Here is a 27,936-nt window from a genome sequence, read left to right on the forward strand (position 1 = left end):
TGTGTCCAGATCACACGCTGCACTGCTGTGCTGTTCCGTCTTTTTCACCAACATTTATGTGTTTGCGCATGCGCAGTGTGAGCAGCTGCGGTGACATCCTCACGACGGTCATGAGGATTTCAAACCGGTTTGAAATCCTTCCGACCAAGCCATTGATGATCGGGAGCTGGTCGTGAGGTGTTAATTGCTTCTTGTTACCCCACATATACACGATGCATGATGAAGGCCAAAATCGGGCCGATCACCTAAACGGTTGTACGATTAAAAAATCGGCCCAAAATGGGCCAAAAATCGCACGATGCAAGCCCAGCTTAAGGAGGTCGTTAACTCACTATGGATCATGTGCCTCATCACATGAGCCAAGATGTAAAAAAAGCTGTGGGTCATTATCAGCACTGTTTTATTTATGCAATATTTGAGTGTCTTTAGTTTGATAATGTCTTAAGTATCTGTCTTTATTGTAGTGCTCTGTACGCTCCTGTGCACTGGACATGCTCAAGGTGACTGAACAGTTTTTTGTTTTCATTTTTTTAATAATTTCTATAGCAAAGGTTAATTTTGACATACTGCATCATTCTTAAGTTATTTCCATTCTGTTTTTATTTTTTTAATTCTCGGCATAATTCTTATTTTATGAACATGCAGACCCTACATCCTACATAAACATCTTTTACATTTCTAATGGTGTGGCTGTGTTTGAATCTAGATGCTGTGCTAAATATTGAACCCAGATGGTCCAGTTTTCTCATCCAAGAATTTGCTATGTTCATATGTGACATGAATGAAGGAGAAGACACTGACTGGGAATACAAAATAATAATAATAATAATGGATTGGATTTATATAGCGCTTTTCAAGGCACCCAAAGCGCTTTACAATGCCACTATTCATTCACTCTCACATTCACACACTGATGGAGGCAAGCTACGGTTGTAGCCACAGCTGCCCTGGGACAGACTGACAGAAGCGAGGCTGCCATATCGCACCATCAGCCCCTCTGGCCAACACCAGTAGGCAAGTAGGGTAAAGTGTCTTGCCCACGGACACAACGACCAGGACAGAGAGCCCAGGGATCGAACCGGCGACCTTCCAGTTACAGATGCGATTCCCAACCCCCTGAGCCACGGTTATCAACAAGGATGGTCGAGACTTTGTTCCCTACAACCTGAACAAAATCCACCTTTTTGAAATTCAATTTGCAGGTCAAAGTGGTGAATATCAGTGCTCTGGTTGCAGGAAGAATTCACATTAGACAAAGATCAGTAATACTGTCTCTGTAATTGTTTTAGGTAAATCTTTAATGAACATCACCACTACATATTTGTATGATTTCTTTGCAAATACTTATTTATTATAAATTACTGGACTTACATTACTGTATTTTACCTTTTTTACATTATAAGCAATGCTAAAATTGTGACAGACTCTGTAATCTACCATTACTAAAGGTGTGTGTTTTAATGTGTAATAATATCAATTACAGATAAAATTTCACTTAAAAGAGAGAGAAAAAAGAAACATCAGAAGCTTTACAGAAATTGTGCTGACTGAAATCAGACAGATGCCTCTTCAACCATCATTGTGTTTCCTTCAGCAGTGAATGTAACTGTATTAGTTTACATTCAGTGTGACTTTTTCAGGTCAACTGAAAAACTGTTACACTGCTGATTTAGAGATTTTTAAATTGAATAATTGTCACAGTAATCCCATATTGAGCCAGAGACTGAGAATATTTTTTCCAATTGCAGGCAGCATGGTCAAAACAGTTGTCAGCAATGTTGCCTCACAAGATGAAGGTTCTGGGTACTAGGGCCTTTCTGTGTGTAATTTGAATGGTGTCCCAATGTCTGCGTGGGTTGACCGTGAATTGTATAAGTAGAAGAGAGTGGATGGATGATTCTGTAATTGGAGAGAAAGAGAAAAAAAAACCTGATTTAGTTTTTTCTGGTTTGGTAACAGAAGATAATCCCAAGACCACACTGACAGCAGCAACAACAATCATACCAGTAGGGGGCAGTGTGACACTGACCAGCTCTGTGCAGAGCTCTGATGGATGGAAATATGAGTGGTTCAGACGAACCCAAACAACCTCTGAAGGTAAAATCAGAGATCAACAAAACAGAGATATCAGAGTATCTGAAGGAGGAATGTACAGCTGCAGAGGAACAAGAGGAAACCCAGTTTACTACACTGGTATAAGTGATGATGTCACCATTGAGATAACCTGTGAGTTCAGTCATTTAGTTTGAAATATACATTCACTCATGATTATCAAACGTACAATGTGAAGTTTTCTGTGTTGATTTCATGTTTCTGTTTGTATCTCAACTGTTAATATGTGTAAACAGTTTCCAATAAAGTTGTTGTAAAAAAACAACCCAACTGGCCTCAGATATTCAGAGGTGAGACGATCACTCTGACATGTGAGGTGCAGGAAGGAGGTGAAACCACTGAGTGGGAGTATGAATGGAGAGGACCCAGGACACCCACACAGTGGACACACAATAATGATGTGACATTCAGAGTTTCTGAGTCCAGCAGTGGAGACTACATGTGTAAGAGTCGACGCAGAGATGACTCATATTCTTCAACAGAGTGGAGTGAAGCCTTCACATTGTCAGCATCAAGTAAGTCATGTTTGTTGTGTGATCTCCATTTGACAAATGTCATAATGGTCAGCACAGGATGGATTCAGTGGTCTACAAAGCATGTTACATTGTTAGTCAGACAAAGAGCTGCAGCTGATAGTAGCCTCATTGTAGACAGTTTGTCACCACTTTGTGTCATGAACCTTCAGCTGGTATAGAGTTCTCTTCTCCTCAACCCTTACCGTTCTGCATATATGGCTGGTTTCTAGCCACATACATAAACAGCGATTAGGCAGAATGGTCCATCTCGACTACTGTACTCAAGGAGGCAGTGCAACTTGACAACTTTCACAAACCAGTGTGTGCTCCTATGTATTTTTAAGAGATTAATTCTAAGTCTAAAAGAACATATCATTTTGTAAGTGTATAGTGTATATTTCTAACTACAATATTCATTTTTCTATTAAACAAGCTCATAAAACAACTGTCTGTACATTTGACAAAGAGCTGTAATAAAGTGATTGTGTCAATAGCACAGGTTCTGATAGGTTGGTTTTAATTTGTGAAGTTAGGAAAACATGGACAGTCTCTGTGGAGCACTTGCGAGCTGGGTGTCTCAGCTTTCTTACTTGACACAATGGCAACACTGACTAACAAGTTAATTATTGTTAAAAAAAAAAGAAGTCATTTTTGGCTGAAGTTGTGCCTCTTCCATTATTATTATCATGCCTTTTGAGCTGAACCATGACAGCATCTTATTAGAACCTGTTATTTATTACACACTCTGAAAACTCATCATTTCTCACTCCTTTGATCATTGGACTCATTTGTGGAGTTTTACTTTTTCTTCTTCTTCTGCTGTTGTGTTACTTCAAATATTCAAGGGGTGAGACCATTATTCATCTAATATTAGACTGAATATGATGTAGTTATCCAGAACCACATATGAAGACTACATGTACTGTTACTGCACCAGTGACACAATACAATAAATCAATGCAATTGTCTTTTTTACAGATTCCTTCCTTATGAGGTTGGTTCAAATCTCCCCTCTCCCATTTTATCAAACTAAAATTACATCCTGTGTTTCTTTGAAGTTTTACTACATTATGTGTCCCACCAGAACTGGGAGCACAAATCAGAGCTCTGCAACGAACCACATGATCAACCAGGATGAATCTCAAAATGGTCAACATGCTCCTGCTCTCCCAGGTCAGCCTTATCCACAATAAGTTTTATTAATTTTGTTATGCATGTGACATTCTGGCCAGTTTATTTAAAAGATGATCAAATCCAAATATAGAAATTTTAATCATTAATCTAACATTTAGTTGATTTGTATAGGTGAAGCTTGTCTCGATTAATCAGTCAAAGACCACGATGACACACAAAATGCTGAAGTATATGCAGTGAATTATACATGTGTAAACTGTGATTATGATCATTTATGTATAAATGTGTAACTCTTTTAGTTGAATCTGGAGATTTCACATATTCTTTGATTGAGCTTAAAACTTCACTAAGGAAGGTAAGGATTTTATGTTATAAAAATATAACATACTGTAGTTTAGTGTTAGGGTGGAAGGATCCACTGACAGTGGCCCTGCTAACCAGGGAAGGAAGGAAGGTTGCACTGATCTGACACTTAAATGAACGATAAAAAGTTATCATAAAATCTTATTCTTTAGAGCAAGAAGCTCCAGCAGTCAGTTCATGTGATGGGTTTGGTGTTGACTGAAAGATGTTAGGGTGGAGTTAGGAGTTAGGATGGTGGCGAGGAGTAGGGAGGCTTGGAGGTGGTGAATATTACTGTTATTGTGCTTTCACCTCCTACGTCATTTCCTCTCTCACCTGAAGACCGCTGTGAGAATCATGTTCTTTGATTGATTCTTCCATTGCCTTTAACATCATTCTTCCCACAATTCTAAAAGACAAGCTGGAGAATACATAAGTGGACCATGACCTCACTACATGGATACTGAACTACCTCACCGACCGACCACAGTATGTAAGAACTCAGGGCTGTGTGTCGGACAGGGTCGTCTGCAGTACGAGGGCCCCACAGGGAACGGTTCTGGGTACGTCTTGTACTTTGTGCCGTGACCAAAAAATTTCTCATGTGTGGGACTAATACGGAGCCCCGCAGGGGTCATGGGAGAAAAAAAAATTAAGACGGACTTTTGCGAGATCTTGCAAGACTAACTCGGGACCTCGCAAAACTTTTGCGAGATCTCGCAGCAGTTGAATTCCAACAATGGCGGCAGCTACTTAGTTGTAATATTACTCTTTCTAGGTCACAAAATAAACTTTTAAGATATTTTGAAGCGTGAATGTAGTTGTGTAAACGTCAGATACCTGCTCGGTTTACAAGACATCATATATTTGCAAATGTGCTCAGACGTTTTCGGAGATCTGACACCCACCATCTCGAAGCTAACAGGAGGTCGAGACCTACTACAGCCGGGAGGAACACCGCTCTCCCGGCACATCGTGCCTCGACCTCCCGGTCGGCTTCGAGCTGGCAGCCTTCGAAGAATGCAGCTAAAACTTTTGCGAGATCCCGAGTTTGTTTTGCGAGATCTCGCAAAAGTCAATCTTAATTTTTTTTCTCCCATGTCCCTTGCGGGGCTCCGTAGACTAATAAAGGTGTATCTTATTTTATCTTATCTTCCTTGTAGCTGGAGTGGAATTGGCTTTGAAAGAGATGCAGTGAGTATCCAGGTGAGTTAGAGATTTGAGTTGGCTGACCTGAGTTGTGCTGTGTTTGAGAGAGTGTGAGATGGCTGGAGGGCAGGCAGGTAAGAATCAGAGAGGTTTTCAGATTGGAGAGATTGTCTGAGAGAAACTGGAGCTGATGGTAAGGGGCGTGGTGAGTCCAGGAAGGCTGTGGCACACGAAAACAAGGTAAGCACTGTACAAAGTGACAATAGCATGGACTATGGAGCCAATTACCAACTTGAGGTAGTTGAAAAACTGGCAGTGAAGGAGAGTCAATGTGGAGCTTAAATCCTCAACCAGGTTATCCTGAATCAACTCCAGGTGTGCAGGCTGCTGGAGAGACAACGGACCTGCCCAGGGGCGGAGACAAAGGGAACTCGGGAACTTGAAGTAATTTCCCCGCCACTCACCCAGATCATGACACAAACAGTGAACAAACTGATAAATAATAACTACTATTTTCTCTGAGAAGCCTGCTGTTTAAAAGACACTTGATCATTAATGTCTTCGGTGCTACAGATTTTTATCTACTGAGAATAAAAGACCTCATGATTTCTGGTGGAGTGACCTAGATCAGATTCAAATTATAACCCCCAGACTGTAGCTCAATCCTCTGACAGCACCTGGTAATAGTTTGTTTTTGCACTATAATTTTGCAGCAAGTCACTTTTCAGTGAAGCAGTTTTTAAAAAAAACAAAAAAAACAACAACTTTTAAGATACATTAGAGGAAGCTTATTGCAGCCTTTTCATTCTCTCACTCACTATGCAGAGCTTGTGACCACACACATAGGAAGGAAGATAGATCAACCTGCCAACAGACAGCTTCGCTTTTCACACTCAGTCCACCCTTTACCAAAACAGACCAGTACAGGGTCAACATCATTGCAAATGTACCTCCAATTAATCTGCCAATTTCCCTGAATGCTAATACGAATGCTATTTGCTGAACTACTTGCTTCCTCTTATTGCTTCCTTTATTTGATTTGTGATCCTAATTCTGTAACTGAACAGTTTTCACTTTGTTTTAACTTCTTTCTTTTTTTTACTAAAAATCAATCTCAAACTAAAGCATCACTCTTTATCATGTTTCTATTTATTTTTTTAATCACTATATTTTCATGTTATGAACAGATTTTGCCTTCACTACTAGTGTTTTAGATTCCTTATGGTCTGTGTTTCAATCTAGATGCTGTGCTAACTATTGAACCCAACTCATTCAGTTTTTTCATTGGAGAGTTTGTTACTTTCATATGTGACATGAATGAAGGAGAAGATACTGACTGGCAATACAAAATCACCAAGGATGGTCAAAATTTTACCCCCTACAGCACACACAAAGACTCCACATTACAAATGACATCTACAGGTGATGGTGGTGAATATCAGTGCTCTGGCAGCTGTAAGCGCGCGTATTATACAAAGAACAGTAATACTGTCTCTATAACTGTATTAGGTAAGTCCTCAGTGACCAGTAATTTGATGATTCCTGTTGAAATACTCATCTGAAATATGAAATTCTGAGTACATTTAATGCTGTCATTGTAACCCTTTTTTTATGATTCTGCAAAACGTTTTTATGGGACAATTGGGGAGATATGTTGATATATTTCTGCTAATGATGTAGGAAGAATACTATTCCCTCATCAAGCTGTTGCCATGAACAAATAATCAAAACAAATGAAAAAAATTAATCTGAAATTAAAAGTCTCATTATTAAAGTGTTTCTATTTCAAATTACTCTGTGCAGCTGCATGATCTGGGAATTAAACTTCCATTAGTAAGACATTCTGTGTCTTTGGTTAGTCTTCTGTTGTGGTAATGGGAAGGAATCACACAGAATAAGCACAAGTACTATTATATAAATCCGAAGAAGAATCATAGTGAAATTTTTAGAAAAAGCAGCAAAAGAATGAAATGCATTATAGGTCTGTAGGAGTACTCATACCATTTAAATTTGGTCATATTCCTTCCTTTGTGTTGTTGGACACAGAGGAATATATATACAACATACACTGATAACATGAGGTGGTGTGATCCCAGCTTGTGTATGGTATATATTTACCCCACACACAGGCTTTATTTTCTCTCTGTCTTTGATTAAACTCAACAGCAGATAAACCAAGGGCTCAAATAACGTCTGATATGAGAGACATTCCAGTAGGGGGCAGTGTGACCCTGACCTGCTCTGTGAACTCATCATCATCATCTGGATGGAAATACTACTGGTACAGAGATGAGAACTTGTCTAAACCCCTGACCACACAAGATGCAGTTTTCCACTCAAATGGACAAATCAGAGTCTCACAGGAAGGACTCTACAGGTGCAGAGGAGGAAGAGGAAACCCAGTTTACTACACAGAGGACAGCCAACAAGTTCACGTTAACACAACTGGTGAGTTTATTTATATTTTCTTCTAGAAATACAAAAAGTGATAGATAAGATAATTAGCAGATATGAGATCCACAGAGACGACACTCAGTGGGAATATGAATGGAAAACTACTAAACTTCTAAAGAAAAACTAATTCAGGTTTAAACATGCTTTTTAACCCCATGATGGAGTCTACAGGTGTAAAGACAGATTAGAGTGATTACCTCAATTTGTCAGTATTCATTATGTTCTTTATACAATATTTAGAATAGATGACGATATGAATCCACTTCTAGGCTGGCTCAATATCTACTGTATAATTATCATTTCTGAAAAAAGAGCACAGTGCTGACACAATACCCAAGTATGATTTGAAACAGAAGCTTAACGTTTCTATGGGGAGTAAATTACACAGGAGAGAGTGTGTGGGCTGCACCTGGCAGACATTGGTGTATTATCTGTTTCTCTCATGCTATTATAATAACTTATAGTCCAGTCCAGACTTATTCAGTCCAGTTTTTTAAATATGTTTCTCAACTACAGCAGATGTCCCCACTGCTGAAATCTCTTTGTTTCCTGTTCTGATGATCGTTGGACTAATTTCTGGAATTACACTGATTTTCCTCCTGCTCTTGTTGTATTGCTGCAAAAAGTTGAAAGGTGAGACTTTGTTTTTTTTCTTCTTCTGATATTAGATATTTTATTTTTTAAAATGACTAAATAAACAGATGCAGCATAGGGTCATGAATTGTGAACTGTTCACAAGAATGTATAATCCACAAGAACATAAAACAAACATATTGTTTATAATTTTTAATAAAGGTGCTGCTAATGAGCAGACGCTCAATCGGGATGAAGATCAGCAGCAAGTGTACTCCTCTCTTCTTCATGGTTAGTTTTTCATGTAGTTTCAAAATTTCTGATGCTATTTGCAACAAGACTGTACTTATTACATCTGCTGCAGCTTTTAATATAAATGTTATTTGCAAGAACATTTGTGTTTAAATTAGTATCACAGACATGAGGTGACTGATTTTCTCTGACCTGCAGGTGATCGTTGTGTCTATGAGACAGTCAGAAGATGTGAAAACACTGAAAATGGTAAAGTTTACACTTTCATTAATATAGAGCTTGTGGAAGCTGGATGATGATACAAAAACTGTGTTTAACATGAAAGTCAATAAGATTATTATTTCATGTCCAGCAGAAGGTGATTACACCAATGTCACATCTGGGATTCTCAAAGTCATTAACAAGACAAGTGGGTGCACAAAATGTGAGATTTGAAATGCAAAATATACATTGGTAATTATTCTCACTGATAATAAATGCATTTGTGGACAAAACAGAGGGAGTTTGTTTTGAAATGCTTTCATTTGATCACCTTAACAGGGCAAAGTGGTGACCCAGAGGAGAGCTCTGACTACAATGATGTCAATCCAAATTCAGCCACAGCTCTAAAATCTTAACAGCAGCGCTGTTTTTTTCGCTCTCTTTTTCTCTTTAAAGTCTTTTAAAAACTTGAAGTCACTTTTAGTGAAAAGGAGATTTTGAATTCAAAGATCCTGATAGTCTGAGTTTATGTTTCTTTCAAATATATACCATAGATCAGTTTTTTGTAGCTGTTACATGCTGAATAAATGTGTCAGACTTGTGAAACAGAGTTAAATGAACAAAAAAACAACAACAAAAGAAAAAATGTCCAAATGGCAAAATCTAGACTTTTAGCCATAAAAGTAAACATGTACAAATAGTAAAATAGGACATAGAACTTTTAGCACAAATGTGTATTTTCATTTCATATGTATGTATCAATGAAATTGTTGGAAAGGCTGTCAACTGTGTGGGAGATCCCCCTTGTGGCGAGAGACCACCGTTGCACTATTGAGCATATGGTATATGGTCCAGAGCACAGAGTTTTAACTAACATATAGTAAGAGCCACCTTGCAGACTAACTCAGCAGTGGATGTCTATGCATGGTGTGAGTTTTGTGTGTCACTAAAGAACTGTGAGTAGACATTGAGCCCTGCCTTTCCAGGCAGGACAGAAATACTGTTAATTTGGGTTCTTAGTGTCATCTTAGTGGTTGATTGACCCAGCCACAAAAATCCATTTAATGGAAAAAAAAACAAAAAACAAAAACCAAGACTCCACAAGAACCACCTGCAGATCACCCTGTGTGATTCTCCACTTTCCAAAAGACAATCTTGTGCAGCACTTCATCCATGTCATGAGAAGTGACACTGCGAGACTTCCTATTCAGGCAAACATCAGATGTCTTGTATGACTGTTTAAAAGAACTAGTCCAGGACCAGGTTAATCCTGCAGTGTAAATAACTGCACATACTCTTTCTCCTGTCATTTTGTTTGATTTCTTATAAATATTCAAATTTTATTGTAAATGTTTTTAATCATCTTTTTAAAAGGTTCAAAATGAGTTTTAGGTCATTTTTTTCATGACAGCTCTTTTATAATAATCTCTCTCATAATATTTAAACATGTGTCGAAATTGTCCATCACTGTATATCATCCAGTATCACACAATCCTGCTGCCAATCTCTCACTCCACACTCGCCTGTGTTTTGGGCCACAACTCATCCCTAAACCACAGTTAGAACTTCATCGTTTCTGAGCTGAAAATCACAGCTCAGAGCTGTCGGTGCTGATTCTCATTCCCTCCTCTTGACACTCTGTGGCAAATCGCCTCAGTATGAGCTGGAGTCCACCATCTTATGAAGCGAGGAGGGAAGTAAGCACAACTGTATTTCACTAGTAACTGTACGTAATCAGATTTCCATGGCAACTCAGCCTTGATTCTTGTGTTGCTTCCTTTATTTGATCTGTGATACGTATACCTCTAATTCTGTAAGACACATTCAAGTCTATAAACAGCTGCTGTGTTTGCAGCTGTGCTCTGCTATGCAAAAATGTAGCTGTGTAACTGAGTTTCATCATCTGAATTTACTTCATCTGATCTCACTGAAAACAGTTTGTACAAGAGTGAAATGTTTGTAAATGTCATTAATCAGATTTTTGTCATTGAGTTTCTTTCTGTTTTTGAAACTAAATGATTATCTCCTGAAGTTTGAACAGACTGTCATTATAAAGTTAGACAATCTTAGCAACATTACTGAGTAACTGAATACTGCAAAACAATTTCATTATTTATTAATACAGTAGTTACGAATACTTGTAAGAAAACAGAGAGGAGCTGAGAGAGGACTTCATCTTGTCTCACAGTCACTTCTGGTTAAGGACACCATTTCCTTTTTAACTTGTGCGCGCTTACTTCCTGTGAGTGAACTTATGACCAAACTAAAATTTCACCATAAGGTAAAGATATGTTAAAGGAGTCTGCATTAGTTTAATGAGATACTTTGAATTAGTGACACTCTGCTTTGTTGATTACAATGTAAAAGTATTTTTAGTTAATCATTTCACTTCTGTGAAAGTGCATGGATTACCAACACCTGCTGTGAACATTTACATGAACATCAGTAAGTATGAAGTTTGTGTTCATCAGCTGATACGGGGCTTCACACCAAATGTATTCAATGTATATTTGAAGCAGTGTATAGATTTTGTGCATCAGTCTTTAGTGTATCATCATCTCGTTGCAAAGGAGCAGCAGCAAACTCAGTGACTACATCTGTGACAGGAAGGAAACAGTAACAGTTCATTGGTCCTCATTTATGCAGCTACTGCAGTTTAAATCCATTTGAATGCTGTATGCATGCAGTGTTTATGAGGGTAGTTATCATTGGTGTTAAAGCTCCTTATATGCATATAGTGTATAAACTCAAAATGCACATTTCACTTAAAAATGAAGATGTGAAAATGTGAACAAATCAACTTGTTAGAGATATTCATCTCCTGTTGGAAAAACCCCCAAAAAGGAAATGTCTTCTCATCAGATATTGATGCTTCTTTCCTGTGTGACAAAAAATAGGAGACAGAAGTTTGTTTGTTGTTTGTTAATTCCCAATTAAACTGTTTTATTGCTAACTACATTGCTGTCTGTATTATTGCTGAAGTCCTAAATAATACCTTTAAAGTGTTTGTGCTAATAACATCGTGTACAGTCAGACAGGCATGGAGAACAGCACTGACTGGGAGGCTTTGAATAGATCACATAGTTCAATGCAACATATGAGACTTTAAGAATGCACAAGCATCTACTTAAAATCTATTTAGTTTATCATCTGTGATGTGATTATGTACAATTCCAATGTATTTTGTTCATCTCCCTTAAATAAACAGGCACCCTTAAAGTATGAAATATTCATGTACAAATACACATAAATGTGTGAACTGTCTAAGTGGCTGAGAGTGCCCCACAGGCCTCAGTGTGAGCTTGAAGACATTTATAATGTTTAAGCAGTTTAATGTGTCGGTGCTGATGATAAACACAACGGAGGGAAAGAAGAGGGAAAGAAGGCGCGGTCAGTGTCTTTTACAGCGCTTGAGGCCGAAATTCTGATGGCAGCATATGCCGATAACATGCAAATTTTGCGGGAAAAAAGTAACACAGCCTCAGCTGCAAAAGAAAGGGAGCATGCATGGCAAAACAAAGCCGACAGAGTCAATGCGTGAGTGTTAATTTAAACATTGATCGAGGGATTTCCACCCATTTAACACGTTATTTTATTATATTTTATTTTTTATTTTATACATTTCATTTTGTGATGTGATGTGAGCGCAGGTGCAACCCAACAGGCCCCAAACGTTCCTGGCAGCAAGTAAAAATGAAATATAAAAATATAGTCCAAACAGGTAAGGTGTAATTGTATTATGAGCCATAGTGCTTGGTCTGTTTGTCCGATGTAAATCAATTGCAGTTAGAGGCTACATTAATTTCCCCTCTGTAAGCACTTATTGAAATTATCTGAGCACATTACAAGTACATATTTGCTTACTCTGTATGCTCAAATGTGACCCGTTATAGCCAACAGAAAAAAAAGCGGAGGCCCGAAAAACAGGTGGGGGTCCTCCACCACCACCACTCACAGAGGCTGAGCAGTTGGCTTCCACATTTGTGATAATGTTGGCAGCATCACATATGATCTTCACAGTGCAGAGAACACAAATTAGCATCCATTACTATAATGAAATAATTTGTTAGTTTGAAATGCTACAGGGAACTATGTACCTGTACATTAATGCTGTGGAAAGACTTCCTGTTCACATAGTCTTCTTCATTTACTGAAGGAGCAATGATTGGAATGTGAGTGCCATCTATACAGCCAATCACGCCTGGGAACCGTGAGAATAAATGTAAAATTTAAGTAGTAGTTCAAGTATCACCACATCATGAATTGAGTTTTGTTCATCCTGATACCTGCAATTTTGTGGCATCCCTCTTTGATAAATCTTGTGGGTCTATGACCGGGGAACACCACAAACGAGTACAGGAGACGTTTCAGTGCAACTGTAACATTCCTGACTGCCCGACAGACGGTAGCCTTGGAAACGTGCTCAGCGTCACCAATATTATACAGAAAGCTCCCGTTTGCAAAAAACCGAAGTGCAATACAAATAATATGTACAGAACTGAGAGAACGTCCGCGATGTGTCACATGAGCAATATTAGGCCTGAGGATGTTATTCAAATGAATTATAGATTGTGCTGAAAAACGGTAACGTTCACACAGGAGATCACCAGGAAATGATAAAATGTCCGAACGCGCTCTAATCACTCTCTCCCGGCAGAGAGCTCTGCGGAGAATTTGGGCTTCAACATCTACTGGCTCTTCAAGGAAGGGGCAGCCCACCCCCATTCTCTGCGGCCTGCTGGAGCGGGAGGGCTAGTAGGAGGAGTTGGCCGTCCGACTGCGGTCTGGGGTGTGGGGCCTCCCTGCTGCTGCGGAGTCGGGGTGGTCTGCCTCTCCCCACCGCAGGGAAAAGGGTAACACCACCTGGGTCTGGGTGCAATTCCCCCCTCCAGGGGCAAGGGTACCTAGACCCGGTTTGTAGAGTACGCTTGGGGAGTGTGATTGTGTGTACAGCGTCTCTTTATGTCTGTCTCCACGTTAGTTGAGTGTGGAGTGAGTGCATATGAGAGCATGAGGGTGGGAATGGATGTTTGTGTCTGTGTGTGCCTGTATGTCTGTGTCTATATGTCAGGTTGGGTATCAGACGCCACCTCTCTGGGGACACCTCAGGCCCTCCAAGGTTTGGAGGCCTATCTCCACCCACCACCACTTCCCCTGCCGGTGGCGGACTCCCTCAGGTGTCGGTGTGTTGGTGGTTCTTTGTGTCTGGGGGTGGGCGTCCGGGTACATACCGGCTCACTCCTTGGCGGCCGCTTGTCGGGGCCTGGGGCCTGGGGCTCACTCGGGCCCCTTTGGAGGTGGGGTGCCCCCGGCCTCTCGGCCTGGGGCTCGGTCACTCAGGCACAGCTGGGGGCCGGCGGAGCTCACGGGCGCGTCACTGCAACTCCCCCTGACTTCTGCTCCGCGGCTGCTGGGCGAGCCCTCATCTGGGACTCTCCTCAGCTCTTTCCGGGACAGTGGCGCGGCTGCCCCTCTGTTGGTCTTCCATGGTCTCTTGTGTTCTGGGGGCCTCTGGATGTCTGGAGTTTTGATCTCCTCCATACCCGCTTCACACCCTGGAGGACGGGGCTGTGGCCCCCCCCACACTCCCTAGCAGATCATTACATGGAGAAACCTTTGGAATGCAAGCATGCTGATCCACACAGGTATGCACACATGGGTATTCACAGACGCGGACTAAAGCTTTCTTGGCTGCTGCCTCAAAGCACACTGTGCGCTGTCTATCTTGCGTGCTGCACAATATCGTTTATTATTTAGTAAATATTGATATCTATGACTAGCTAGTTTATTGTGATGGTGCTTTGTTTTCTCTATTATTATGTTGCTCTTTGTTGTTTGCTGTCTCCTCTGTTTGTTTTTTTTTTTTTTTTTTTTTTTTTTTTCTCCATACAGGTGACCCAGGAGTTCTTTTTTTTTTTCTCTCTCTCTTCCCCCCCCTTCTCACCGTCTCTTCTCCCCTTTGGTTTTCTTTCTTTCTCTCCCCCTCTTTCTCTCATTCATTCCCCCTGTCCTATTTATTAAAAAAAAAAAAAAAAAAAAAAAATGACAAAGGATGAACTGAAGCTCTGCCATTACGTAATGTCGCATACTGCTGTTTCTGATGTCATTTAAAAAAAAAAAAAAAAAAAAAAAAAAAAAAGGAAGGGGCAGGCCATGTCTGACACTTCCTACAGTCAGGTTTCTGACAAAGAGGCAGAGAAAGTCAGGGTTAGTTGAAGTAAACCTGCTAGGGAGCAGGTTAGCTTCATGGAGTGTGTCGTCATAGTAACTCACTCAGAATTAATCTAAACTCGCTTTGTGAAACCGAAAACCCAGAGTTTTCGTTAACTCAGGGTATACTTACTCAGAGTAGGGCTGCTTGATTATGGCAAAAATGATAATCACGATTATTTTCACTGAAATTGAGATCACGATTATTTGACGATATTTATTTAACCCTTTAAGACCTACTATAGAACCAAGTCCACCAGGGCTTATATTATTTTTTTACAGGCTGTATGTTGTTTACATGCCATTTGTGGGAGCATTTCAAGTTGCTATACATCAATACAACTGTTATAGCCCATATTTTAATAATATGTATGCATTAAGTCCATAGTAATTAGATAAATTGCAAAAAAGTGCAATAAACTACAAAAAAAATTGAAAATCGCTTTTGTTTTGTTTACATATATTTCTTCTTGGAGAAATTTAAGAGGTTTATCCCTCAAAACTTTAAATACAATAAAGTTGCAAAAAATAGTTTCCCACCACAGGAAATTTATTTTGAGTGTCTTCATAGTTTTATTTTGGAGATACAGCAATTTTTATATACTGCAGGAAAAACAAAAAACAATCCTATGATGCAAATTTGCAAAGAAAACAGCATGTGCATCATTTCACTGTGGGAAGTGTTACGAACAGCTGATAGGAACGGCAAAGCGTGTTTCTGGAATATTATGTTTTTGTTCCTGCAAGCGCTTTTTATGCAATTTTTGCAAAGCTATATGTGGAACGAAACCCTGACCGAGGACAAGCTGATGGCATAAGATGTAAGTACAACTCCTCCGGTTTCATATGCAAAACAAATTATTGCGCTAGCTTACACGGTTCAGGTTCTACAGGGATTTAACAATAGTTACGCAAAACGGAGCGTGCTGCTCTGACCGGCTTTAAAGGGTTAACAATGACTTTAAAAAAATAATATAAAATAGTGTGCAACACCACTGAAGTTTTTTTTTTTTAAACTCTCTTCATTTAGAAAAAAAAAAATAATAATAAACTCTCTTTTCAACCAACGGCAGTCACTCTCCAAATAACTTCTGCTTAGCTTTCCGAGCTTCCCTCGGGTCCTCTTAATCAGCGGTCTCCAACCTTTTTTGCGCCACGGACCGGTTTATGCCCGACAATATTTTCACGGACCGGCCTTTAAGGTGTCGCGGATAAATTAGGGAGGGGCTAATAATCGGCTCAGTCATTTTTAATGATCGTTGAAAGCCCAGATCGTAATCGTGATTAAAATTCGATTAATTGAGCAGCCCTAACTCAGAGTTTGCACTAAACCGGCTTCCTGAAATAGGGCCCAGGTGTGTCACTCAGTGTTTACACTGCAATCTGCGTTTGGTGGCAACTGTGACATTCACTAGTAGAACTCACACACAAAACAAAACAACGACTACTCTACGACAACGACTACACCACTACACTTGAGACTCCAAACACGGTAAATGTCACATATCTCTCACGTATCAAAACTCTCTCTCTCTCTTTCGCTCAATCGCTCTCTCTCGCCGGTCACTCCTAAACAAACAAATGCCACATGCTGCCATATCATTTTTTGATTGGTCGACACGGTACATTTTTTCCACCAATAGGGAAGGAGTTTTTTTTTTTCACTCACAAGCAAAGCCTGTTCGCTAGCGCTCTCCTTAGAAAACGCAGTTTTTACCGTTTCTTTCCGGATTAAACGCCACTGTTTTATTCAGAAAAAAACAAAAAACATCGGTTTTACATGTCCTATCAACACAATTTAAAAACTGGTAAATGGTTTGAAGTCCGCACGTTAAACCCAAGTTGAAATGGAGACGGTTAATCAGAAAGCTTTAAGTTGGCTAGTTATGTATTGGGCTAATGTTTAAAGCTTTCACTTGAGTAAATTAACTCATATCACTGCTAAGTAATGTTAGCTAAGTTCACAGCATATTCCATAATAGCAGCGCCATACTGCATCACACTAACAAAATAATAATCATAATTTTAAAAAACAGCATGTGTTACGTACATGTACTGGAAAATTGTTTACTAGCACTCACCTATCATGCGACTAGAGAGCGCAAAATCCGCCATTGTCATTTTCCATCAAACACTCATTACAACAGCAACCAACAGGTATGTTAGCGCACTCATCCCTGACTGTCCAAGGGAGGGGCGGGGTCACACGTTGAAACAGACGCAAGGCAGCCCAGGCGGGGAAATTTTGCTTTTACATTTTGCGACTCATTTTATTTCTCTATCTGACAGGAAAACTATTCAATCAGATAATTATTTGTGGTGAATGAAATACAGTTACACTCTCAAGCACTTTTACGCACCACATCTGAAATTCAAGCACTTTTCAAACTTTGAAAAGACAACAATACAATTCAAGCATTTTCAAGGATTTCAAGCACCCATACGAACCCTGTGTATAGATATTTGCTAGCAATCTGAAGACTGATAAGTAAAATAAAAACAAACTTACCTCTGTCCATGCCCCAGAGTGTTCAAATAAATTCCCAGGGACATAAACAGCTTTTACTAGTTCCAGTAGTTTAACAGCATGCAGACAGAGGGTAGTTTGTTTTTAATATTTAGATATACTTGTTGATCTTTTTTCTGTCTCCTTGGGAATTTGTAAAAATTAATTAATCAATTGTGAGGAATTGATTTATGTATATATTTTATCTGAGTATATGAGAAGACAAATGTTTAATATATCCATTTACAGTGTAATTGGTGTGTGTATGGTATACAAAGGTAAATTCAGAGTGTTGTTCCTGTTGTTTTCTTCTTGTTCTTGTAAAATAAAATAAACTTGTCTTGGAGTTGTGTCTAATTATTTTGCCTCTTTGGGCACTCGGTGAAGCTCATGTCTGTGTAATAGAACTTTGTAACTGTCTATTATTGTTTAGTCTCAGTATATTTGTTTTACAGTCCTTTTGATAAAAATCTCTGCCTGATATGTGTCTGCAGCCGAGTATAAATACAGTGGGGCAAAAAAGTATTTAGTCAGCCACTGATTGTGCAAGTGCCCCCACTTAAAATGATGACAGAGGTCAGTAATTTGCACCAGAGGTACACTTCAACTGTGAGAGACAGAATGTGAAAAAAAAATCCATGAATTCACATGGTAGGATTTGTAAAGAATTTATTCGTAAATCAGGGTGGAAAATAAGTATTTGGTCACCTCAAACATGGAAAATCTCTGGCTCTCACAGACCTGTAACGTCTTCTGTAAGACGCTTTTCTGTCCCCCACTCGTTACCTGTATGAATGGCACCTGTTTGAACTCATCAACTATATAAAAGACACCTGTCCACAGCCTCAAACAGTCAGACTCCAAACTCCACCATGGCCAAGACCAAAGAGCTTTCGAAGGACACCAGGAAAAGTATTGTAGACCTGCACCAGACTGGGAAGAGTGAATCTACAATAGGCAAGCAGCTTGGTGTGAAAAAATCAACTGTGGGAGCAATCATCAGAAAATGGAAGACATACAAGACCACTGATAATCTCCTTCGATCTGGGGCTCCACGCAAGATCTCATCCCGTGGGGTCAAAATGATCATGAGAACGGTGAGCAAAGATCCCAGAACCACACGGGGGGACCTGGTGAATGACCTGCAGAGAGCTGGGACCAAAGTAACAAAGGTCACCATCAGTAACACACTACAACGGCAGGGAATCAAATCCCGCAGTGCCAGACGTGTTCCGCTGCTGAAGCCAGTGCATGTCCAGGCCCGTCTGAAGTTTGCCAGAGAGCACATGGATGATACAGCAGAGGATTGGGAGAATGTCATGTGGTCAGATGAAACCAAAGTAGAACTTTTTGGTATAAACTCAACTCGTCGTGTTTGGAGGACGAAGAATACTGAATTGCATCCAAAGAACACCATACCTACTGTGTAGCATGGGGGTGGAAACATCATGCTATGGGGCTGTTTTTCTGCCAAGGGGACAGGACGACTGATCCGTGTTAAGGACAGAATGAATGGGGCCATGTATCGTGAGATTTTGAGCCAAAACCTCCTTCCATCAGTGAGAACTTTGAAGATGAAACGAGGCTGGGTCTTCCAACATGACAATGATCCAAAACACACCGCCCGGGCAACAAAGGAGTGGCTCCGTAAGAAGCATTTGAAAGTCCTGGAGTGGCCTAGCCAGTCTCCAGACCTCAACCCCATAGAAAATCTGTGGCGGGAGTTGAAAGTCCGTGTTGCTCGGCGACAGCCCCAAAACATCACTGCTCTCGAGAAGATCTGCATGGAGGAATGGGCCAAAATACCAGCTACTGTGTGTGCAAACCTGGTAAAGACCTATAGTAAACGTTTGACCTCTGTTATTGCCAACAAAGGTTATGTTACAAAGTATTGAGTTGTATTTTTGTTATTGACCAAATACTTATTTTCCACCCTGATTTACGAATAAATTCTTTACAAATCCTACCATGTGGATTCATGGATTTTTTTTTCACATTCTGTCTCTCACAGTTGAAGTGTACCTCTGGTGCAAATTACTGACCTCTGTCATCATTTTAAGTGGGGGAACTTGCACAATCGGTGGCTGACTAAATACTTTTTTGCCCCACTGTAAATCAACCTGCCAACAGACAGCTTCACTTTCACACTCAGCTCTCACTTCACTACACCACACTGGTCCTGCATCCATATCACTGCAGATGTCACACAGTATCACCCAATCCACCTGCCAATCTCCCACTCCACTCTTGCCACAAGATCCTTAAAATCCTGTGCTTTGGGCCAGAACTCATCCCTAAAACACAGTTATGACTTCAACAATTATCCAGTGTCAATCACGGCTCAGAGTTGGAGGTGCTGATTCTCATTCCCTCCTCTTCACACTCAGCAGCAAATCACCTCAATACGAGCTGGAGTCCACCATCTTATAAAGTAAAGGGTGCAGGAAGCACAACTGTGTTTCACCTATCCGGTTGTTAAGTGATGATGTGACGAATCCTACTTCCGGGCCTAAAGTAGTCTGCGTTTAATATGGCTTTTGTGTTGTTAACATGTTTAATGTTATGTATTTTCTTCTATTTGATCTCAAAAAGCTCCTAAAACAGTTAGTGATCACTGTTGACCTCCCTCGGCTTTTATTATCACTAATCATTTATTTAAGCTCAGTTTTTAAAACCTTAGGATGTAACTACAGCCCAGCCCATGCAGCAGTATATGAATGACTAACCTCGTATTGTGGATGGATTATCTCAGTTGGCTGAAGTTTGGTCCTTTTACAGCATCCTGCCATGCGATTACATTTGTTCCTGACCACCGAGAACACTCACGTTAACTTTTATCGAGTGGAAAAAAAGTTAGCTTGTTTATATTATGCTAACATAGCTGTGTCGCTAGCGGTCACGTAGCACATCATTATATACCAGCTAGCCCAACTTCAGTAACCCTACAAACGTCACTGCTGTTTAGTTTTCTGTCTTCATTTATGCTAGAAGTAATAACAGAGCTGTACGTTTTAATTTGTTTCTAAAACCCCGCAGTCAGGACATGCTATATTGTATTTAGATAGAAGCTAGCGAGCTAACTCCCTGCTAACTTCTAACTCTGTTAAATGTCATAAATTCCGTTTTCATGGACGCCTGGATGTTAAACTCAATTGTTACACCTGGTAGTGCAGAACGCTGATCATTTTATTAAAGATGAAAGAGTTTAGACAGTTTTTCAACTCTCAGTAATGCCATAGTGATCGTTTGATATATGGACCTGCAGCGGAGTTTAGACCCAGACATGGCTAGTGACGTCAGACTGAACAATCGGATAACTGTACGTTATCAGATTTCCATGGTAACTCTGCCTTGCTGAACTGCTTGCTTCCTCTTATTGCTGCCTTTATTTGACTTACAGCGTTAATTCTGTAAAACACATTCAAGTATATAAACAGCTACTTTGTTTGCAGCTTTGCTCTGCTATCTAAAAATGTAGCCATGGAAATGAGTAACTAAGTGTGTAAGTGTGCTTTTTAGTTACTAAGTGTAGCTAAAAGGCACTTTCATTATTTATTAATACAGCAGTTACAACTACTTGTAAGAAAACAGAGAGGAGCTGAGAAAGGGGGCAGGATTTCATCTCGTCACACGGTCACTTCTGGTTAAGGACACATTTCTACTTTAACTTGTGCACGCTTACTTTCTGTGAGTGAATTTATGACCAATCTAAGATGTCACCACAGTGGAAAGATATGTTAAAGGAATCTGCATTAGTTTAATGAAATAAAAATAAAATTACTGTCAGTTCTTGATTTCACTGCTGTGTGAGAAAGTGTGTGGATTACCAACATCTGCTGTGAACATTTGCTGTCAGTAAGTATGACATCTCTGTTTATCAGCTGGTATGGGGGCTCACCTCAAATCTATTTAATGTATATTTGAAGCAATGTAATGATTTTGTGCATCAATATTTAGTGTATCGTCATCTCCTTGTAAAGGAGCAGCAGAAAACTCAATGACTACATCTGTGACAGGAAGGGAATGGTAAAAGTTTATTGTCTTGGTGGTGTTTATTAAGTCGTCTTCATTTATGCATCTACTGCAGTTTAAAACGATATGAATGATGTGTACATGTAGTGTTTATGAGGGTAATTATTACTGGTGATAAAGCTCCTAATAATCAAACCAAGCATACAAGCAGCAGACAAAGGCAACAAAATATCCGTCGCTGCTTCTGTCGGACCTCAGTCAAATTTTAATAGAATAGAATAGAATAGAATTCAACTTTATTGTCATTGCACATGCAGAGGTACAGGGCAACGAAATGCAGTTTCGTAATGCATGTAATGCCCAAGTCTGGAGTTATTACAGTATATACAAAAAGTCCATAGACAGCACTCTAAGCAACCAGGAAAAAACTTATTACTAACCTGTTACTTTATTATCTAATGCTTGATAGATATTTGTTAGCAATCTGAATCTGAGCAATGTTTCTCGTTGTGTTTCTGGGCTGTAAAATGAACTAAAGTACTTCACATTTAAAGCTTGTCTTTGACTTGTGTCTATCTCATTTTGGGCACTTAGTCAAGCTATTATTATTTAGTTTCAGTATATATATATTTTTTACAGCCGTTCTGATAAAAATCTGCCTGATATGTTTCTGCAGGAGAGTATAAATGTATCACATGATGTGGTGGTCAGACTATGTTAAGTTGTTATTTCTGTGTAAAAGGAAGGAAGCAGAGATACGTTTTAAAACCTCTTTGTTTCCTTCTCAGCTCTTTGGTATCTGCTGTGCTGCTGCTTCACTCTCTCTCTTTACAGAAAGTTGTAGAAGTTTTCAGACGTGTCACTGCTGGATGTGAGGATGGGAGCCACTTTGCTCTGTGAGCTGGGCCTATTCTGTGAGTACATCACTGACTCCTATTTTTCGATTCATACTGATCCATAAAGATGTTTTAGTAAGAAGAACAGAGCATCAGTCATTTGTACCATTGCAGGTCATGTGATCAGAGGACTCTCATGTTTGTTACCAACATGGTTGTTTGTAGAATGGATTAGATTTTAGTGCACTGACTCAGATCAGAGTGGAGCTGGTTTAGTTTATCTAAGAAAGGTTTGTTTCTCCATCAGTGATAATTTGATGCTGATTAAATCGTAATATAAAATGTAACCAATAATAGTAGACAATGATAAAATGCATAAGGGCAGTGATTAAAGCCAGTGCTAGATTTTAACAGCATTTTATTGCAGAAATATTCTTCCTTAGTCAAGGTATAAAAGAGTACTAGACTAATCCTGCTCCTGACTAAATGAAACTTGCTTCCTAAAGGAAGATTAGAGCTCGTCCAGCCATAAATGGAGATTTAAAAAAGTAAACTCCCAGTAGGCAGGTTTAACTTCAGATGAATGTTGTTTGCTATGACACATAAATATGTCAAAAATGATCAACAAATACCTCCTTCTAGACAAATTCTTGTTGACAGAAGTGACCCACTGCAATTTGTCAATGGCATTAATTTTTGAGATTTTTTTCTAGTATACAAAGTAAATACTGGGGAGATCATTTCCCTTTTGGAACCCAGTCTTTCACTGGCTGCCCAAAGAGGATGGCCTGTACCATTTCAGGTCATGTGATCAGAGGACACTCATGTCTGTTATCACCATGTTTGTTTGTAAACTGGATTAGATTTTAGTGCACTGACTCAGATCATAGTAGACATTGAAAATCTCCCAGTATTTTAAGGAGCTTGGTAAGAAAGCGACTGGACTTTAAACACTAGTGGGATTGTTCCTTAAGAAGGTCATTAACTCACTATTGATCATGTGCCTCAAGAAATGAGACACATCATTACCAACAATTTTTTATTTATGTTACATTTTGGTGTCTTTAGTTTGATAATGTCTGAAGTTTCTGTCTTTATTGTAGTGCTCTGTACGCTCGTCTGCAGTGGACACGCTCAAGGTGACTGAACAGTTTTCCTTTTTCAATTTCTTCCTTTTTATTTAATAAAGATTATTCTCAACCTGTATGACTCTAATGAATGCAGATCCTATTTGTGTTTCTTTTTTTCTATTTATCACAGTATTTTCATTTTGTGTGAATATATATATAGTGTTATCAATCACTGTCTTGCCTTGAGCATTAAATAAGTGTTTCAGATTGCTAATTGTCTGTTTGTGTTGGATTCTAGATGCTGTGCTCACTATTGAACCCAGCTGGTCCAGTTATTTCACTGGAGAGTTTGTTACCTTCAAGTGTAACATGAATGAAGGAAGAGACACTGACTGGTATTATGCACTCAACAAGGATGGTCGAGAGGATTTCCGCTACAGTGCACAAAAAGACTACAGATTCGAAATATATCGCAGTGGTGAATATCAGTGTTCTGGTAGATGGAAGGAGTCAGATTATACAAAGAACAGTAATACTGTCTTTATAAGTGTATTAGGTAAGTCCTCAGTGATTAATAATGTGATGATTCCAGTTAAAATTCTCATCTGAATTATTAAAAAAAATCTGTTTAATAAATGTTTCATTGAAAGTATTGTATTTCTGATGTATTGAAACATTGAACTTTAACCATGACCATTGCATTTTACCTAACTTTGTTCACAGTACACACTACAACCAAAATACTCAGACAATATGTTTCTTGTCATTACAACATGTGCATGTTTTAATGTATAACAAGAATAACTGTGGATGAAATGTAATTTAAATAATGAAAAAAGAAACATCAAATCTCCACATAATTTAAGGTGACGATGTTTCTGTTATCTAAATGTGAAACCAGGCAGATCCCTCTGAACCCATCGTGTGTTTCCTTCAACAGTGAACTTCATTAGTTTACATTCAGTGTGACTTCTTCAGGCCAAAGAATGGACAAACATTTGAAATGTGCTTATTTAGAGATCTACAACCTGAATTACCTGACTAACCTCAATATTGTAGCTCTCTTACTATGTCAGAAAAAATTAAAATGATCTTAAACTATAATAAAAAAATAAATTTAATTAGGATTAGCATTCAACTTTATTGTCACTACACATCTATAAATACAGGTTAAGGAAATACAGTTTGCATCTGTTTAGAGTGCAAGAGTAGTAAGTGCTTAAAAATAGGAGCAATTATATACAGATAAGGGTAGTATAAATAAATGGTGGGATAGTTATGAACAGATTATATACAGAGAGAGCAAATATACAGATGACCTACAGACATATGTACAGATATACAGATGATCTATATAGTATACAGATATTCTGTATTGCTATACAGACGGGCAGAAATACAGATGTACTATGAACAAATATAAAGTTTTGCTAAATATATACAGATGTGCTACATATGGTAAACAGATCTACAAAGTGCTATGAATATATTCACAGTGGAAGCGTAGCGCTCTGAACAGACTATAATAGTGAACAGTGTACGCACTATACCAGAGACTATACTGGTTCAGTGTCCTAAACTATAGCAGTAACCAATGTAAGCATATTCTGAATGTTGAGAATGAATGACAGTCATGATCATGGTCATTAGGAGGGATAAGTGGGTGTGGATGGAAAGGTTCAGCAGGGGACTGAGTTCAGTAAGCTGACAGCTGTGGGGAAGAAGCTGTTCATAAACCTGCTGGTTTTAGTCTGTAGGGTCCTGTAGCGTCAGCTGAAGGGGAGGAGCTGGAAGAGTTTATTGGCAGGATGAGAGGAGTCCCTGAGAATGATGCGTGCTCAACAAAGACATCTCTTCTTGGAAGTTGGAATTTAAATAAAATGAAAGCATATTTTAAAATGTTTTTCAATGGCTTTGTGTTTTCTTTTCGTCTTTTTGATAACAGAATATAGACCCTGGGCCACACTGACAGCAGGAACAACAATCATACCAGTAGGGGGCAGTGTGACACTGACCTGCTCTGTGCAGAGCTCTGATGGATGGAAATATGAGTGGTTCAGACGAACCCAAACAACCTCTGAAGTTCAAATCAGAGATCAACAAAACAGAGATATCAGAGTATCTCAAGGAGGAATCTACAGCTGCAGAGGAACAAGAGGAAACCCAGTTTACTACACTGATATAAGTGATCATGTCACCATTGAGAAAACCAGTGAGTTCAGTAATTTAGTTTGAAATATACATTCACTCATGATTATCAAACATACAGTGTGAAGTTTTCTGTGTTGATTTCATGTTTCTATTTGTATCTCAACTGTTAATATGTGTAAACAGTTTCCAATAAAGTTGTTGTAAAACAACAACCCAACTGGCCTCAGATATTCTGAGACGATCGAGGTGAGACGATCACTCTGACATGTGAGGTGCAGGAAGGAGGTGAAACCACTGAGTGGGAGTATGAATGGAGAGGACCCAGGACACCCACACAGTGGACACACAATAACGATGTGACATTCAGAGTTTCTGAGTCCAGCAGTGGAGACTACATGTGTAAGAGTCGACGCAGAGATGACTCATATTCTTCAACAGAGTGGAGTGAAGCCTTCACATTGTCAGCATCAAGTAAGTCATGTTTGTTGTTGTGAAGTAGTCAGACTCGAATGTCAAGGAAGGTGGTAGGGAAGCAGACTATGCAGACATTTTAGGTTTCCAAGGTGAGCAATTTATTTACAGTGAACTTAATTTTAATGTAACTTAACAAAACTTACCCCAAATCAATTCATTTAACAAAACATGACATGGCTCTGGAGACATGGCTCTGGAGACATGGCTCTGGAGACATGGCTCTGGAGACATGGCTCTGGAGACATGGCTCTGGAGACATGGCTCTGGAGACATGGCTCTGGTGACACAGCTCACCTCTCCTCTCTCCTGCATCTGGTAGAGACTGGCTTTAAATAGGGCCATCAATTTCCCTCCAATTGCCCAGCCAGTACCACTCACTCAACTGAGGGATCTAAAACTCTACACAGATTATCTAAAAACACAAAACCTCTACACACTTCTAATATGCACATTTACACAACTAAATGGCAGTATTAACACAAGGAAAAACATTCAACAAATCCCTTTAAACATTAACACAAACAAAAGGAAGCATCTCTCTGGAAAAAGAAACCCCTCCACTTGGTTTGACCTGATGATGTCATGTGTGACATGATCAGGACTTTAAAATGAGGAAATGCCAGGCGGGCGTTTCCCCACACCTGACACTCATGATGACTGAAAAGACAAACAAAGTAAGTATGAACAAATGACTTAATCTGTAACATAATAAAGTATAAAGAAACATAACTTAGTATTTGTCTTAATTTGCAGAATGTTTGATTTGCCGGCAACAAAACGCTTACACAAACAAACCCGGGATAGTGAGTGAAGTAATGTTACTTGACAAATAGCAAATCATAGCAAATACATAGAAACAGAATAATGTGTACAATGTGCAAAAAAAAGGTAAACACATATGGGACAAATGGAGAGAATTACAACTGCTTCTCCACTTTGTCACAGTTGTGTGATCTCCATTTGACAAATGTCATCATGGTCAGCACAGGATGAATTCAATGGTCTACAAAGCATGTTACATTGTTAGTCAGACAAAGAGCTGCAGCTGATAGTAGCCTCATTGTAGACAGTTTGTCACCACTTTGTGTCATGAACTTTCAGCTGGTATAGAGACGCCAATGCTGACCTGCTGCTCCATCACCTGAGGACAATAATGACAGAAATACAAAAACAGAAAAAAACTGACAAGGTGGAAAAATTATTATTACAAACAAACACTGAGGTGATGTCTGTGGAAATACAAAGTAGACAGAATGTGTGGGGTAAAGATGTAGCATATTAACCATATTACATTATCCTTTTTATAATAGATAGTAAGATTTATATATATTTTTTAATTACTGGTTGTCTTTGTGATTAATGGAGTTATAAGAAGTAATGCAATATTTTCCTTGTTCAGTTGCATTACTGTTGAAGATTTTTCTTCTTTCTCTTTTTGTCAGGAAATTGATGCTTTCAAAGACTTCATTTAAGAACAGTGGTAGATAAATCATTGCATTTTGTTGTATTGACGGAACGAACAGTGATGTGTGACTTTTTGATATTAGTGTGTATTTTTGCAACAGGAAGTTTATAGATACAGAGAAATATATTGATGCGTTTCTTCTGGTCATGTAGGACGAAGACTATCCGCTAATCAAAGCAAACTTGCCATGAACAAATAATCTAAACAAATGAAAATGCTTTATGAAAGTCTGAAATTAAAAATCTCATAAATAAAGTGTTTCTATTTCAAATTTCTCTGTGCAGCTACTAGTTGGACTACTACTAGTCTGGGAATTATAAACTTCAATTGGGAAGAAGTTCTGTGTCTTCTGTTGTGGTACTCTTTTATAAATCCAGAGAAGAATCATAATGAAACAGAAAAAAATAAACACTAAAAGAATAAAATGCATTATCGGCCTCTGTAAGAGCACTCATACCATTTCAGTTTGCTCTTATTCCTTCCTATGTGTTGTTGGAAACTGGAGAGCAAGTTTATTCCC

At 39.1% G+C, this 27,936-nt stretch overlaps 1 protein-coding gene and 1 long non-coding RNA gene across 2 annotated transcripts in view; one reads left to right on the forward strand and one right to left on the reverse strand.

Moving 5' to 3' along the window:
• Positions 1–2,434: 2,434 nt before the first annotated feature.
• On the reverse strand, positions 2,435–27,134 carry LOC113018971 (uncharacterized). Its single transcript, XR_003271896.1, has 2 exons — positions 27,066–27,134; positions 2,435–2,810 (listed from the first exon to the last, which is right to left on the reverse strand). It is a non-coding gene; the product is annotated as an uncharacterized LOC113018971 (long non-coding RNA).
• Positions 25,728–27,936, forward strand: part of LOC113018954 (uncharacterized) — a 29,515-nt gene continuing 27,306 nt past the window's right edge. The window contains exon 1 of the mRNA XM_026162413.1: positions 25,728–25,948. The gene's annotated coding sequence lies outside the window, so the exon portion shown is untranslated. The remainder of the gene's footprint in view (positions 25,949–27,936) is intronic.

This window comes from Astatotilapia calliptera, chromosome 3, assembly GCF_900246225.1.
Source record: "Astatotilapia calliptera chromosome 3, fAstCal1.2, whole genome shotgun sequence".
Taxonomy (NCBI): domain Eukaryota; kingdom Metazoa; phylum Chordata; class Actinopteri; order Cichliformes; family Cichlidae; genus Astatotilapia; species Astatotilapia calliptera.